Source organism: Aegilops tauschii, chromosome 2, assembly GCF_002575655.3.
Source record: "Aegilops tauschii subsp. strangulata cultivar AL8/78 chromosome 2, Aet v6.0, whole genome shotgun sequence".
Taxonomy (NCBI): Eukaryota; Viridiplantae; Streptophyta; class Magnoliopsida; order Poales; family Poaceae; genus Aegilops; species Aegilops tauschii.
In genome coordinates, this window is record NC_053036.3 from 586701313 (window position 1) to 586709900 (window position 8588).

Below are 8588 nucleotides of genomic sequence, written 5' to 3' on the forward strand. Positions count from 1 at the left end.
AGATGTGTTTACTGTGTGGCCATGCAGTCATGTCAGCAACGACAGGAGAACATTTGAGTGTCTGAGCAAGCGAAGCGAGATCCGCGTGTTAAGTCGGGGGACAGTGACTTAATTGGTGATTGCTAGTTTGCTACTGATGTTCATGCGTGACCAGCACTGCGTCTGTACGCAGGTTGTCCTAGCCCCCAAGTGTGTGCAGCGCACTCCATCTTGTTGTGTGGCTAGCCGAGGCCCTCTTGCTTCGGTTGTTCCATCGGTCCATCTCACGGCACTTTGTGTTAATGACATGCTTGCGTGCACATAGGCATCATCTGTTTTGAGGACTTTCACACGATTATTCACGAGTTCTTAGGATTTCCATTTAGGAGATTAAGGGTTCTCAGGTAAATGCTATCTTCGGGATTGGCTTCTGCAGCCACGACTTGGGCCCTTCGGAATGTTAGGAGCAAAGCTTTGATTGAGGGATTGTTCATCAAGCATCCCAGCTGATTGCATATACAAAATTATCAACATTTTGCAGCTGTGGAGACCCCTATGAAGGAGGAAGGACGCGCCATTGCCTGAGCATTACCGCGTTGGTTTCTTTCATGTTTCTATTTACTGCTTCAGCCCGTACCATACTTATGTTCTATGACTTTTATCTTTAAAGCCTCCTCTTTTCTAAAACCACAAAAGTTTGTAACCCAGGCATGACCAGGCAGCTTCCTTCACTTGGCCAGGTGAAAACAAATGCTGAAACTGATGAAGTGCATGGAGCAAGGAGACTGTATTTACAAACACGACTTGCGTGTTGACAACAATCTATTCAACAGTATACTTATTGCCTGTATGCAAACATGAATTGGTAGGAATCGCTCAACTGCAGGTTTTTTAGTAGTTTACGGACAAGGAACAACATAACTAATAAACATTTAACATCCCTCCAGTGTTGTGATGGTCATTTCATTCTGAGTATCAGATCTTCCCATGTATTTTCTCCGGTCTTCAGCTTCATGATTCCGTAACGTAAAATATGCAGGTTTCTCCGGGATCGGAAGCGGGGCTGTGTCATTCTCTAGCATGAAAACAATGGATGACATGAGTGGCCTAGCATTTGGATGGTCTTGAACACATAAGAGTCCTATGTGAACACATCGTAAAACTTCATCAAGTGGACAACTCTCTACAACCGACGAGTCCACCAATTCACTTGCATTTCCATCAACCCATAAGCTCCATGCATGAATCAATAGAATAAAAAAATTCTTGTCAAGTTATTATGAGTGCTTAAACCGCTGAAAATTATAATGTTCCAGTGATACTTATGTAAGATATAAGGTTTGGAAAGTCCATTATGAGATGGGGTGAGTTAATCCTTAACCCGCTTACAATCTCCAATAGCAGAACCCCAAAGTTGTAGGTGTCAGACTTGACAGAAAAGTAACCTTCCATCGCATATTCAGGAGACATGTAACCACTATTTGAACAATTCCAAGGAAAATATATTAGCTATAATTTAAGGAAATACCACACTGAGCATAGCTGGTGCATGAATATTACTCACTATGTCCCAACAACATGCTTAGTGTTTGCTTGTTGCTCATTTCCTCCAAAGATCCTTGCCATACCAAAATCAGATATTTTAGGACTCATTTTTGCATCCAACAAGATGTTGCTTGCCTTGAGATCTCGATGAATTATTGTTAACCTTGAATCCTACAGGAGATAAAGAAGCCCTCTCGCTATCCCTTTAATGACCATGAACCGGGTCAACCAATCAAGCACCGGTTTTTTTGTAGCATCTTCCAGAATCCATGCAAAATGAGATGTATTGTGAGCCATAGTGAAACCCTTGCTTTAGTCAATGTAATTTTTTTAAGCACATAAGTTAGAACATACCAAAAAGGAAGGCATCCAAACTCTTGTTATGCAAGTATTCGTAGATGAGTAATTTCTCATCTTCATGAATGCAGTAACCAAGAAGCCTAAACTAAGTTTCTGTGCTGCAATTTGGCAATTAGAACTACTTCAGTCCTAAACTCCTCAATCCCTTGCCCAGATCCCATACTAAGCCTTTTGACAACAATTTCCTTGCCACTTTCCAACATTCCCTACATGAGCACATCATTTTTTAGTTTAACAAAGAGCACCAAAAATATTTATTTTTCAGAAATTTTAAAGTTAAAAATGTTTATTACCTTGTACACTTTTTCGAAACCACCTTTTCCAAGCATGTTGTGATCAGAGAAATAGTTTGTTGCAATGAGAATGTCTTCAAAGCCAACAGAAGCATTCAAGTGTTTTAGCTTATGTTTGTTTTGAACTTTTTTGCTACTTTTACCTGACATGATAGTTTCATAATATTGTCTCAAATGAATCCTTGATTAATATTTCTTTCTGAGAGAAAAGGGTTAATGAGAAGTTATTCTACCTCTTGACTTGCATCCAAGGTATATGCATGTGAATATCAACGGACATGCCACAATCGGGAGTACAATCTTCAGTTTAGCTATCTTTTTCTCATCAATTGCTGATTTATAGTCCACCAAGAGAATAATGTCATACATTTGCTGCAAGTGTCATATTTACCGTGAATAATGCAACATTGTAACATCTCATGTACTGCAAACTCTAGGTAAATAATCATTACTTTGTACTGATGTAGAATTATCTGATGACACCAAAAAAGCTAGCATATAGGATTTATCTATTACCATATGAAATCGATAAATCGACTAAACTCTGATGAACTGGATGCCAATTGATGACATGATCCTAAAGAAGCAGAATCTGAAAACAGGACTTCTTTCGATGTAAGGTGGGGATAATACAGTTGGCAGCACTGAACAAGCCAGGAATGAAACAGATAATATATGCAAGAACTGGGTAACATATTAATTCAAATTCTATCATCATATCTGATAGTACCATATTCAACATGGATCTGTAAAAGGAGAGCACCAGTTGCACAATAGAGGTTCAAATTCCATTGAAGTAAATTGCAAGTGTGCAACCGTGACTTGCTATTGTAGTAGCCACCATACAAACTTACATCAATAGGCAATCAATCTAACTAATCTAACTGCATAAGCATTAAGAGCATTAAGATGGGTAAGGAATGTCAAATATCGGATGAGCTGGAAATACGGAGGTAAAGATTTTCAGTAATACCACCAGCAGGCTTCCCAGTGTTAACAAGCTCCCCCATCCAAACCAAGCACCTCGAACTATCTCCAATTGTGTCCAGACTACTCACGTTGGCATATGCGTAAGCAGTGCATGAGCAGTTGCTGCTGCATTCTGTTATGCATTGCTCGAAGCTTCTATTCCTGATGTACGTCAGGCGTTTTCATGCCAGGCAAAGTTATGAAACTATCTGCACCATCACATTTCAGCTCTTTCTTTCTTTGACATCCTCGGGAAAACTTGAGGCCATCAGACTCAAACCCATCGAAAAAAAGACTCAAACCCATCGAGGCACTTGCAAGTTGGAATCACTTCCGTGCCATCACAGTAGCCAGATGGGCCACACGAATCATATCTATCACACTTAGAACTGGGCTGCTCCACGAAAGCATCACTAGTAGAAAACAGGGCTTTGCTTGGGGCTTGGCCAGCCCATTAGTCCCGGTTCAGTCACGAACCGGGACCCATGGGGGCATACGTCCCGGTTCGTGAGCCTAGGGGGCCGGCCGGGGCCTCGTGGGCATTGGTCCCGGTTCGTCTGGACCCATTTGTCCCGGTTACTGGCACAAACCGGGACCAATGGGCCTCGCTCCTGGCCCACAGCCATTGGTCCCGGTTCGTGGCTGGAACCGGGCCTACCCCCTTCTGTCCCGGTCCCAGCCACGAACCGGGACCAATGAGGTCGCTATATATACCCCCTCGCCACGGCAGAGCAGTCCATAGTGCTCTGTTTTTTCTGGCCGACAAGAGGAGGGCATTTGGGTGCTCTAGCTCACCTCCTATGCACATGAGGTGTTCGATGAAATGCCCGAGCCACACTAGTTAAGCTTTCTCCTCTCGAAGCTCGACCTCCGAGCTCCATTTTTCGCGAGATTTGTCTAGGTTTAGCGGTCCGTCATGCCCCGTCCCTGTCTTCACCGCCGTCGATCGCCCGTGCCGATCTCGTCGCCGGCACCACCGTGGTGAGCCTCTTGTTCTTATCTTCTTTCTGAAAGAAAAAAATTCTTACTTTAGATAGATACTTGTCTAATTTTCTTACTTTTGACACACATAATTATATATAATGCACGCAGATGAACCGGCAATGGATGTACGGTGACAGACACACCTCGGAGTACATTAAGGGCGTGCATAATTTTCTCGAAGTGGCTGAGGCAAACAAGCAGAATGGTTTTATGTGTTGTCCATGCCCTAAATGTGGGAATATGAAACCTTACTCTGACCGGAAAATCCTTCACACCCACCTGCTTTATAAGGGTTTCATGCCACACTATAATGTTTGGACGAGGCACGGAGAAATAGGGGTTATGATGGAAGACAACTAAGAAGAAGAGGACGATGACAACTATGTGCCCCCTAAATACGGTGATGCTGCAACGGGGGAAGCTGCTGAAGATCAAGAGGAACCAGACGATGTGCCCGATGATGATGATCCCCGCCGGGTCATTGTTGATGCAAGGACATAGTGCGAACGTCAAAAGGAGAAGCTGAAGTTCGATCGCATGTTAGAGGATCACAAAAAAGGGTTGTACCCCAATTGCGAAGATGGCAACACAAAGCTCGGTACCCTACTGGAATTGTTGCAGTGGAAGACAGAGAATGCTGTGCCTGACAAAGGATTTGAGAAGCTACTGAAAATATTGAAGAAGCTTCCAAAGGATAACGAATTGCTCGACAGTACGTATGCAGCAAAGGTCATATGCCCTCTAGGATTGGAGGTGCAGAAGATACATGCATGCCCTAATGACTGCATCCTCTACCGCGGTGCATACGAGGATTTGAACGCATGCCCAGTATGCGGTGCATTGCGGTATAAGATCAGACGAGATGACCCTGGTGATGTTGACGGCGAGCCCCCCAGGAAGAGGGTTGCTGCGAAGGTGATGTGGTATGCTCCTATAATACCACGGTTGAAACGTCTGTTCAGAAACGAAGAGCATGCCAAGTCGATGCGATGGCACAGAGAGGGCCGTAAGAAAGACGGGAAGTTGAGAGCACCCGCTGACGGGTCGCAGTGGAGAAAAATCGAGAGAAAGTACTGGGCTGAGTTTGCAGGTGACCCAAGGAACGTATGGTTTGATTTAAGCGCGGATGGCATTAATCCTTTCGGGGAGCAGAGCAGCGATCATAGCACCTGGCCCGTGACTCTATGTATGTATAACCCTCCTCCTTGGATGTGCATGAAGCAGAAGTTCATTATGATGCCAGTTCTCATCCAAGGCCCTAAGCAACCCGGCAACGACATTGATGTGTACCTAAGGCCATTAGTTGAAGAATTTTTACAGTTGTGGAATGGAAACGGTGTACGTGTGTGAGATGAGCACAAACAGAAGGAATTTAACCTGCACGCGTTGCTGTTTGTAACCATCAACGATTGGCCCGCTACCACGCATGCACGCACTGTTTAGCTGACACCGAAAGTATATAGCTGGACAAATGCAGGAAGAATGTGTACCTGGGCCATCGTCGATTTCTTCCGACCAACAATCAATGTCGAAAGAAAGGCAAGCATTTCAAAGGCGAGGCAGATCACCGGAAGATGCCCGCCATGTGTACCGGTGATCACGTACTTGCTATGGTCAATGATTTACACATAATCTTTGGAAAGGGTCCCGGCGGACTAGCTGTTCCGAATGACGCTGAGGGACGCGCACCCATGTAGAAGAAGAAATCTATATTTTGGGACTTACCCTACTGGAAAGACCTAGAGGTCTGCTCATCAATCGACGTGATGCACGTGATGAAGAACCTTTGCGTGAACCTGCTAGGCTTCTTGGGCGTGTATGGGAAGACAAAAGATACACCTGAGGCACGGGAGGACCTGCAACGTTTGCACGAAAAAGATGGCATGCCTCCAAAGCAGTATGAAGGTCCTGCCAGCTACGCTCCTACCAAAGAAGAGAAGGAAATCTTCTTTGAATGCCTGCTCAGTATGAAGGTCCCGACTGGCTTCTCGTCGAATATAAAGGGAATAATAAATATACCAGAGAAAAAGTCCCAGAACCTAAAGTCTCATGACTGCCACGTGATTATATTGGGTCCTTGTTGATACGCCTCCAATTCTACTGCTATGTGAGTTTCTCAAACATAGTTATTAGCTAATTTATATTGTTTATTTAAATAGTTGACAGCTTATTTGCATTGACAGCTTATTTTCATTCTTCAAAGAATGTGTGGAAGATGGTAGACATAACCTACTACACCGAAGGCTCCGAATTAACTTATCAGGAGAAAAATCATCTGATCGCATTTTGTACTGATCTTGAGAATTACAATATCTACAATCAAACTCCTTAACATTATGGTTAATACGTGCCACTAGTGCACGTGTTTGAACTACGGTAACTTCCATGGAGATGCCCTAGTAAGATTTTTTACTATTACAACGTCCGTGCATCTCTTGCATACTTATAAACTAGTACATCATTGCTAACTATGAAGTTATTACTATGTTTTTCAAAAGAGAATCCCGATGGCTTGTGTGCCTCATTTGATGTATCAGAATGATAGCCTTGATGTTTTGAACATACAGCCATGTCATCCTACAAATCTCAACTGTCCATACCAGATTTCTAAAATAAGTGGAGACATGAAAATCAAAGAATGGAAAAAAGTATGAACAGTCGTAAGGAGGTTCTTGGAAGCAAAAGAAAGCGAAGCGCAAGAATTGGAGACATGATGATCTCCATTCTCCATAATGGAGAGTCAGGGTCTATATTGTTTTATACTATTTTACCTTAAAGAGGGTATATAGGTCCTACCTAATACTGATGATCATGTGCTAAGAACAATTAAGTAGGGTTGGTTCGATGACTATGAGGATGATGATCGTACGACTTGTTATTAATAACGAGTAGAAAGTTGTATGATGATGATTAGTAGGACTTATTATTATGATGATGCATGATGCGAGTATGAAGAGTTATTATATATCAGTGAGTGAAATGAACATGGATTGGATTGAAGTGAAGGCAACATGCATGTGTGGTGCATGTCGAAAGTAGTACTAATCCAAACTTGATCAAGTTAGGATTAGTATTACTTTCGACATGCACCACATGTTGCCTTCACTTTAATCTAAGTCATGTTTAGGCATAGCAGTAGCGTTGGTAAACCAAGCACGAAGATAAGAGAAGACACTTCTCTCTATTAGCTAGCTAACACACCCTAAATTACCCCCTAAACCACCCCCTTTCAGAAAAAAAACAAAAACCTCAGCTCCTGCCTGCCTGGACTCGCCGCAGCGGCCATGTGGAGGCCCATCTGTACCGGTTCATGTAAGAACCGGGACTAAAGACCTAGGGCATTAGTAACGACCCTTTAATCCCGGTTCCAGAACCGGGACAAATGACCTTTTTTCTACTAGTGCATCAAGACAATGACTTGCTGTTCCATGTCATGAACTTCACCATGCCCGTATAGTGCAGCATCACACGCATACTTGGTGAGCCATTGGAGACGGTATAAGTTACGTAGAACTCGGCCCCTCTTCTTTCGATTGTTTGGAATATGATGGTGCCGGTGTTGCTTCGATACACGGCGTTGACAAGCGCACCAGTCCATGCAGCTCTGCGCCAGTATGGTCTCGTCCCATTCCAGATGAAGACCTGGAGGACCGAGCTGGAGTCACTTCCCATGGAGTAGTCGCTTGTGGACGGGTCATCAGGGCCCCTCCAAGCGACAAGGCGCTTGTAGCCCTCATTTTTGCTGCTCAACGGTGCAGTCATGTTGGGGAGGACGGTGTCGGTTGGGTAATAAAAGCTCTGCCATATATCTATGCCGTTCGGCAACCGGATGACCAGGTTCCCGGTGTCAAGCAGTATAGCAGCAGTTCCGGTGGCTTTGCTGGTGCTGATGTTGTTCGTGGTTGTCCAAAGACTGCTTCCTTTGGAGTCTAACAAGGCAAGATCAGAGCTGTTGGTCAGAACAAACTTACCAGAGGAACTGCTAGTGATTGGGCTGTCGCGGTTTGCGACCCACACATATGTTCGCAGCGGGATGTTGTTGTACCATATGCCGATGTAGGAGTTTGCAGTTGAGTTTCCTGGGGAGAAGAAGCCAAGAGTGAAGATGCCACCGCTTGAGATGAGCCTGTCGCCGGGGGAGAGTGGTTTTGTGGGTGTTAGGTGATCATCGGATTTGCAGAAGCAAGTCAAGAACAGGAGGATAAAAACTGGGGTGTAAATCATGTCCATTAGGCCTTCTTTGCTTGTGACGAGCAAAGGAAGAAGGTAGTATGGTGGCACGAGGAGCCTGTCGAGGATGGAGGCGACTGCGGGCGCCCCAGGCGCTGACGGTGGCGATCTCGCTCCTGGCCTTGCTCCCGGCGGCTCTGGTGCTCAGGCCTTGGAGGGAGGCTGGTCGGCGGCTGTCTCGCCGGCGGTCAGGCGGGCGGTCGTGCCTGCTTAGGGCGCGGCCAAGCG

General features: G+C 44.7%; 1 pseudogene; it reads right to left on the reverse strand.

Moving 5' to 3' along the window:
* Positions 1-261: 261 nt before the first annotated feature.
* Positions 262-8360, reverse strand: LOC109779577 (G-type lectin S-receptor-like serine/threonine-protein kinase B120; annotated as a pseudogene).
* Positions 8361-8588: the final 228 nt, after the last annotated feature.